Source organism: Nannospalax galili, unplaced genomic scaffold (genome assembly GCF_000622305.1).
Source record: "Nannospalax galili isolate Female #2095 unplaced genomic scaffold, S.galili_v1.0 scaffold101, whole genome shotgun sequence".
Taxonomy (NCBI): Eukaryota; Metazoa; Chordata; class Mammalia; order Rodentia; family Spalacidae; genus Nannospalax; species Nannospalax galili.
In genome coordinates this window covers 272,466-280,802 of record NW_008345700.1, presented here as the reverse complement: position 1 = coordinate 280,802, position 8,337 = coordinate 272,466, and the positions used below count along the sequence as shown (strand labels likewise).

Sequence of the window (8,337 nt, the reverse complement as noted above, 5' to 3'; positions counted from 1 at the left end):
TAAAGGTTAAAAACTCATTCAATTTTATGTCTTACAGGGCTTATACTGAGTTCAATGTTATATAACTGTATTAATTCAACTGTGAATCTAGAAACTTACAGCCACTTGTGAAAGAGATGTACTCTTGCTCTGGAGTGTGTTACTGAATATGTTAAAGCTGTAATGAAATGCTTCTTCTAATCATGTAGTTATTAAAAATTTAAAAAATAAGATTTATTTATTTATATGTGTGTGGCCAATCTGTGTCATGTGCACACATGAGGCCAGAAAAGGGCATCAGATCCCTTGGAGCTGGAGTTACAGGTGTTTGTGAGGTGCCCAACACAGGTGCTGGAATCTAAATTCCAGTCCTCGTGATTAAGCAACGAGTGCTCTTAACCATTGAGCCATCATCTCTCCAGCCCTCCATTCCCCAAAATTTCCAAGTGTTGTCAAAATCTGTATTTATGATACATGTATTTCCTGTGCGTGTTTTGTGATGAATATGTAATTATTTAATGGTAAGTTGTAGAATAGATGTGAAATGGTAACAGTAAAGGTAACTTACCCCACTTCTTCTTTCTCGGGCTCCTATGCCCATGGTACCTCACTGTGAACCTTGAGCAGCAGCAGAATGGCCTTGGGGCAGGTTGACATGGGGTAACTGTCTACAGAAGGGCACAGCAGAGCTCCATGCTCACGGCTGTGCTGTTGCCCAGGGATGTCTTTGAAAATAATGCTGAGAATCCAGCAAGTGCAGTCAGATACACCCCACAACATTCTTCACTCGGAGAACCCAGGTCCAGGGGCTGATTGCTGATCCATTTTTTCCATTGCTTTACACTGAATTCTACACATAAATTTTGATGCCATGTATTTTAGCATCTCATACTGCTTGTTTCTTCACAGCTGAGCGTTTGGAAGCCATTTAATTCCATGGTGTACCTGGTTAGGTTGTGATGTCCGCCTGTCGGTCCGTCCGTCAGCACTTCCCACTCACCCCAGCCCATCTGTTGCTCTTTTCAGCAGTCCTCACTCCAGTAAAGATGCAGGTAGTTTCCCAAACTCTGCTCCTTGCACAGTTAATGGCACTGCCAGGATGGAGCTTCTGGGTGTCACTAGTCAATGTTGAAAGCCCTCATTCATCCACCAACAGCACTACAGGGTGCTGAGCACATGGAAGTGTGGGTTATTCAGAAGCTAGGTGTGAAAGTTAAGGGCCAGTGATAGGCTGCGTGAGCAGCAGAGAACCTGGACTGTGGAAGGGGCAGCACCCAACCCACCTTCCCTGATCCTGGAAGAGCAGCACCTCTCCTGCCTGTCTGGGCTCCTGTGGTGTACTAACCACTGGGCTTGGCTTTGACCTTGTTCTACCATGGTAACTCACAGTCTAGCTTGGGAGCAGTGCCATGCCATGTCATGTGGTCACACGTCCACTGCATAAACTCTTATTTCCTATATGCAGCAAGGTTCAGAAGTCACTTTTACCTCCTCACTAATTGTGCAGATTTATGGGCCCCCTTTCTCTGAGCATCCATCCCTCTGCCAGCAAAGTGAGGCTTTTATTAAGAGTCCCAGGGCAAGCACAGCTGCTAAGAAGTGTTTCACGTGCTTCACATGTGTTACATGTGACCAGGAAAATGCACACACTTGTCATTGCAATTTTTCTTTTGCCAAATTTCTAAATTTTGAGAGAAAAAACTCTTGGACACTAAAGCTAATGTTTGTAAACAAGACATGCCATGTAAGTTTCTGAGGGAATATTCTAGAAGGAAGTAACCAGGAGGACTTAAACCCTTGTGTGTATGTATATGGGCATGCACTTGCCACATCATACCTGTAGAGGGGTCAGAGGGCCACTTACAAGAGTGCTGTCCTCCTGTGGGTCCCAGGGATCAAACTCAGGTCTTCAGGCTTGACAGCAAGCACCTTTCCCACCTGAGGCATCTCACAGTCCCCAAATCCTGCATGTGTTCAGTGGAGCCAGGTGAATGGGAAATTTGTGTGATTCTTGTTCAGATTGGGCAAACTGTTTTCTCAAGATGTTTGCTATGAATAGTGGTGTTATATGGAGCTAGAGAGATGGTTCAGCAGTTAAATGCATTGACTGCTCTTGCAGAGGACCTGGGTTCAGTTCCTAGCACCCACATAGTGGTTAACAACTGTTTATAACTCCAATTCCAGGGGATCCAACGGCCTCTTTGGGCTTCTGTGGCATTGTGTGCACATAGTGCACTTAAATATATGCAGGCATAACTCAAACACATAAAAATTTATAAAAATGTGGAAGTGAGTATGGAAACAGTCATTTTAGGTGCAGTATGAAAAAATTGTGTAGCTACAGTTTTTACAGAGTAATTCCAGGTTAACAGCGAAGTCTCATTGTGCATTTTTTTGAGACAGTGTCTCTCTGTAGCCCCAGCTGGCCTGGAACTCATTGTGTAGACCAGGCTGACCTTGATCATACAGAGATCCACCTCCCTCAAGTGCTGGGACTAAAGAAGTGCATTTTTATCTACTTGTGTGATGCAGTGTCCTCGGGAGAACATGGCTCTGCCATAGCACACTTCTGGTGCACTAGAGGGCGCTGGACCACGCAAGACCGAGCTGCCGTGTTGGATTCATTTCTCAGGAAACAAGCAGTCTATTCAGTAGAGTGTTGCAAAGGCTGTACACAATTGAAGAAACTCAAAAGAAGATGGGATGATGAGGTCGGATGTAGAGGTTCCCTGGTGACCGGCCAGTGCTTGTACCTCATGACCCAACTACTCCAAGTTTATCGATGACTCCTGGGGACAGGCTGAGAGCCATTAGGCGTCCTTAAAAGTGCACCTTAGCAGTGTTCTGTGTGCAGCAGAAAGCCAGCAACCCATAAGCAAAGGCTGTCTCTCAGAACAGGCACAGTGGCAGTTCCATCCCCATAAATAGTGAGTTTACTAGGCTCTGTGAACAGCCTTGGGTCACTTTCTGCACTGGATTCATTTAACGGGTACGCAGCGTTGTGCCGTTATATCTCATGCCCATCTACTTCAGCACAGCACACCCACTGTGTACTCAGTGACTATCACCCTTACCTACCATCACAGTTTTTCTCCCCACCCCCTTCAATTCCCCTCCCTTCTTCCTCTCCCTCCCTCCCTTCTCTCTCTCCCTCACTCCCTTCTCCAACCCACCCCCATTGGTGGTGGTGTTGAGGTAAGGCTGTGCTGTGAAGCCCCGGCAGGGGTTGCAGGTGTGTGCCACCATGGCTCCTTGTCTTGCTTTTCTTACAAGATAACACATCAAGCCACAACCATGTGGAGTGTCATTGCACACAAAAGAGCAAGTGACCAAGAGCACAGCAGGCACAGCTAAACCCCTGTGTCATAAGCAGCAGTACCATTAAGAATCTGTCCCAGTAGGGCATGGTGGCTCATGCCTTTAATCCCAGCACTTGGGAGGCAGAGGCAGGCGGATCTCTGTGAGTTCAAGGCCAGCCTGGTCTACATAGTGAGTTCCAGGTCAGCTGGGGCTACAGGGAGACCCTGTCTCAAAAAGACTAATTAATTAATTAATTAATAATAAAATAAAATACAATAAAAGTCTGTCCCAGTTCAGCACACTAGCACATGCCTTAATTCCAGCAGTAAGGAGGCCTAATCTACATAGCAAAATCTATCTCAACACTCACACTATCCAAAGGGGCCAAGGGGCTGGTCTTGGCCCTGGTAGGGACCAGGCAGACAGGCCCAGAAGGCAGGGAGGATTTAGTAGGCATAGAGGGGCCAAGAGTGGTCAAGGCTTCCACAGTGGACCCCTGCCATAGGACCAGGTCAGAAGGCACAATGGAGAACTTCAGATGGATATAAGTGTCACCTGCCTGCCAACAGTAGATGGCCAGAGAGATCCTGGATATGTAGAAGGGGCAGGGAGACTAAGGCTGCAATGGGGAGCTTCCCCAGAATGAGACAGAGCCCCCAGGGAGGAGCGTGAGCAACATCCCACCCAACTGAGATGGGGCAGGGAGACAAGGGTGGCTGCGGAGCTGTGGGCCAAGTACCCAGCTCTGAGGGAGGGCTAGTAGGCAAGGCAGTGACAGTGGGAGTCTGCTGGCCTCTCCAGTGTCAGGGGAGACCATGTTGTTGAGAACTATGGCCAGGCTTGGTGGAGAAAGGCAAATCCCACAACAAAACAGCCCATACCTATGTCAAGGAGTCAGCATTAGACCCTGTGCTGGAAGCTTCAGTTGTTAGCTTGACACACCTGGAAAGAGGGAGCCTCAGTTGGGGAATTTCTTCTATCAGATTGGTCTGTGGGCATTTCTCCAAGGTATTTATTTGACTGTTAAGTATGTGGGAAGGCCCAGCCTATTGTGGGTGGTGCCATCCTTGTGGTCCTGGGTTGTATGAGAAAGCAGGCTGAGCATGGGCTATGGGAGCAAGCCAGCAAGCAGCGTTCCTCCATGGCTTGTGCTCCAGCTCCTGCCTCCAGATTCCTGCCTTGGATTCCCTCAGTGATGGACTGGGATCAAGATGTGTCAGTCAAATAAACCCTTTCCTCCCCAAGTTGGGTTTGGTCAGTGTTTTATCACAGCAATAAAAAGCTTAATTGGCCCAAGCCCAGTGGATAGTTAACTTCTTCGTCGTCTCCCCACACCAGCAGCCTGCTCCAGGAACCCTTGCAAGAGAGTCTATGTGGACACATCCAGCTGAACACACACTATCCTATTGCTCATTTTAGGGACTGGTTTTCAATCCGTTTGCTTACAATTCCATACGTGTGCATGGTTCTGAAGTCAGATCCACCTACCAAGAACTACGGCCTCTAGCCTCTACCTTGGTCCTCACTGGCTCCGTCCTGACTAGTTCACTGTGGTTTGTGCTTCTGTTCTCATCAGCTGCAGGCGCACATTCCTGTCTCTGCCTCAGTCGGTGAGCACATGAAGCACGCACTGGCATTGACTACAACCTGCATCCAAATCTGTCCCCTGCGCACCTCTGTACTTCTGGGCTGCAGTGTTTCCATGGACCTGTCTTTCTCAAACGAGTGCCCAAATACCACTTAGAGAGACTCTGTCTCCCCTCGTGAGCACCTTGGCGCCCACATCCAAATCCTTGTTTCCAGTAGTGCCAGCACTGGCCCTCCTCGTGGCCCTGCTGAGCCGACTGCACAGCCCCCAGACCTGGGCTCATCCTCCACCTCCCTCCCCGTTGGGTTTCCATCTCCAAGAGTCAAAACTTGCTGCCATCTGGCAGAGATTTCATTTTTAGCTTTAAATTTTCCATGGATGAAAACTGTAAAGTCGAGTATTCCCTTACAATTGCTTAGTGAGCTTTTCAAAAATGGGTGTACAGCCGAGTTCTGTTTCCCAACAGCAAACAGAATCAACTACTGACAGTAGACTACTGGAGAGACCATAGTGTTTAACCTCAGCAAAGTCCGCAGCATCCAGGCAGCTGCTTGGTGTAGGCCCGACACTGAGAACACAGGAGGATGAGCCCAGAAGGCAGAGTAACAGTGCTAGGGACCCTTGTACCCTCCTGCCCATCAGCTCCAGAAGATCATTAGAAAAACATCTAGAAGCCCCAGAACAGATGGAAGACCAAGAACCCGGGCTCAGTAAGTGGGCAGGCGGTGGGGCAGCCAAATTGGCCCAAAGCCCTCTGCACCAGCCACCTCTACTGACCTGTCACTGCATGATGCTCCCCCGTGGGCCTGAATCACCCTTGATCAGCCCTCCAGGTGGGGAGCGTTCCCCACGGCTCAGCCCGAAGGAGCCATTGGCCTCTCACCACCTTCCCAGGACTTCACTATGATGCTGACTCGGCCTGAATACCCAAGGGAATGAAGACTGGCTGCACTGCCTGAAGTGACAAGCATTCCTCACGTACATGCAGGTCTTAAGAAGCCATGGCTGCTCTGAACGGGACAAAAATTCAAATCCAGGCAATTGAAAATATGAAGGGAGGTTTTGAACAAATTTTCTTTTCAGAGTAAGGAAATTCCTAAAATTCTTAGGTGGTAAATTCAACCTTTCGTACCGATATCACTGGTATGGAGAGTTCTGATGGCACCAACGCACGACTAGGAGAAGGGGAGTCTGGGAGTGAGTGTGGCCTGCAACCTGACATCCCATATAGCTCCACCCTGCCCTGGCCACCCAGCTCACCCTACCAGGCCCCACTCCAGATGCAAATCTGTCTACAAAGTCCACAGAGACCCCTACATCCCCACAGAGGGGTGGCCGTTGCTGCTCACTAGGTACTTAAGCACAGCCGAGAATGTACCAGATGCCCTACCCCAAGCCATACATCACTGCTATCCTGAGTCTCCCTGAGCAGAACCCTGGGCCATCATGTCCCACCTGCACCAACCCTTTTTATCACAAGTGCCTGTGCTTAGCTTTCAGTTCGAGATGAACTTCGCAGCAGCAGATTTACAGTATTGATGCTGTGCTAGCTTGGGCAGCACAGATGCTAAAATGGGAACAACGCAGAGATGATTAGCATGGATGACCCCGTGCAAAGATGACACACAAATTCATGAAGTGTTCCGTATTTATATTTTTTATTTTCTTTTAATTTTTTTAAATTTTATGTGTATTTGTGTATTGCCTGCATGTATGTGAGTGCACCCACGTCATGCAATGCTATGGAGGTCAGAAGAGGGCTTCAGATTCCCCTAGAACTGGAGTTAAGGACGGTTTGTAGCCACCATGTGGGTGCTGGGAATTGAGCCCAGGTCCTCTGCAAGAGCAGTCAGTGCTCTTAACCGCTGAGCCATCTCTCCAGCCCCAAGTGTTCCATATTTTTAAAAGAAAAAAACCCAGGTGCTTGACACCTCAGTTTATCCACAGGAGTATACATTTGCACGTACACACATGTATACTGTGTGTACTCCCGCACACATGCAGACCTATATTCCTACATGTGCTTACGCATGTTTTCTTGTGTGCCCACTGTATGCACATACACATACTTGCGTGGACACTATTGTTCTGAAGTATTGCAGAGTTGCAGGCTTCATGGCCATTTTCTCCAGTGCTGTTTCCTGCAGCCACCTTGAGGCCAGCCTTTCCGAGTTTCTCCCTATAGCTGTGTGGCAGCGTGCCCAGCCTGGTGCATCTGGATCCGGTCTAGCCTAGAGTTCGTGCTACATGAGGTGTCTCTTTGGTGAGCTTGAACTTGCCTTTTGCTTTGTGACGTTGACTATTTTGGACAAAGCAAGCCCGGTTTTGGGGGGGGGTTGTTTTTCTTTTTTTTGTTTTTTTTGAGACAGGGTCTCCCTGTAGCCTCAGCTGTCCTGGAACTCACTATGTAGACCAGGCTGGCCTCGAACTCACAGAGATCCGTCTGCCTCTGCCTCCCGAGTGCTGGGATTAAAGGTGTGTACCACTGTGCCCAGCCAGCAAGCCTGTTTTTTGTTTGTTTTAATCTGATGTTTGTATGTGGTAGCCAGTGGCAGCTCAGGCTGTCTTCCTAGAGTGAACAAGGGGCCAGCATCCCACCTACTAATGACATTCTTTTTTTTTCACATTTAATTCCATACTTTATTCTCATAGTAAGTGGAACAACCAGCCACCAGTTACAAAATTGCACAATTCTGCTCCTCAGAGAGTCTTCATTTTGAGGATCTGGTTGGTCACAAGAGGTTGATCATGGCTTCTTGGGGCTGGGGTCTTCTGGGACCATGGCAGGAAGTGGGTATGGAGGGTTCATGTTACAGGGCTGCCACTGGAATTCCTGAGGATCCTGTACCACGGAGTACACAGGTGTTGGGAGGTACCCAGGAGGAGGCTGAGGGTATATGGAAGCAGCAGGAGCATAACTGAGTGGACCTGGAAAGTAGCTGATTCCATGACTGTAGCCCAGGATCCTGTGCAGGGCCTCTCCATACAGAGGAAACAAGGGCTCGCTCCTTGGCCTCTCATCACAAATGGTCCAGGACAGATCTAGCAAGCTCTGCAGCAGGTGGAGACGTCCGTGCCATATCTTAGTCATACCCCTCTGATCGAGACATTTGGAAATGGCTTTAGCTTTCTTGTAGATCTTCCCTTTGTGATGGACTGTACGTTCAACTGTTTCCCACTCCTGGAGAAAAAGCCCCTGACTTCCCAATCACCCCATTGGTATAGGAGTAGGGCCTGAAGGCTGCCTGCTTCCTGCTTTCTGTTCTCTTTATTTGGTGCTGGGGCATTTGCCAAACTTCCATTCTCATCTGCTGCTGTCGTCATTTTCCCTCGTGAGCTGCGGCCTAGGAACCAGAGCTGACTGTGTCCTGATGGATCAGCAGAGTATGAAGTGGAGAGGAGAGAACTATGTTCACTCCTTGGGCTCCTGAAAGTCTCTCGACATTCGTTTTTCAGGAACAGCATTAAGC

At 48.6% G+C, this 8,337-nt stretch overlaps 1 non-coding gene across 1 annotated transcript; it reads left to right on the top strand.

The window, feature by feature from the left end:
* The first annotated feature begins 6,410 nt into the window (after positions 1-6,410).
* On the top strand, positions 6,411-6,520 carry LOC115071850. The gene has a single exon (XR_003850915.1). It is a non-coding gene; the product is annotated as a U6 spliceosomal RNA (small nuclear RNA).
* Positions 6,521-8,337: the final 1,817 nt, after the last annotated feature.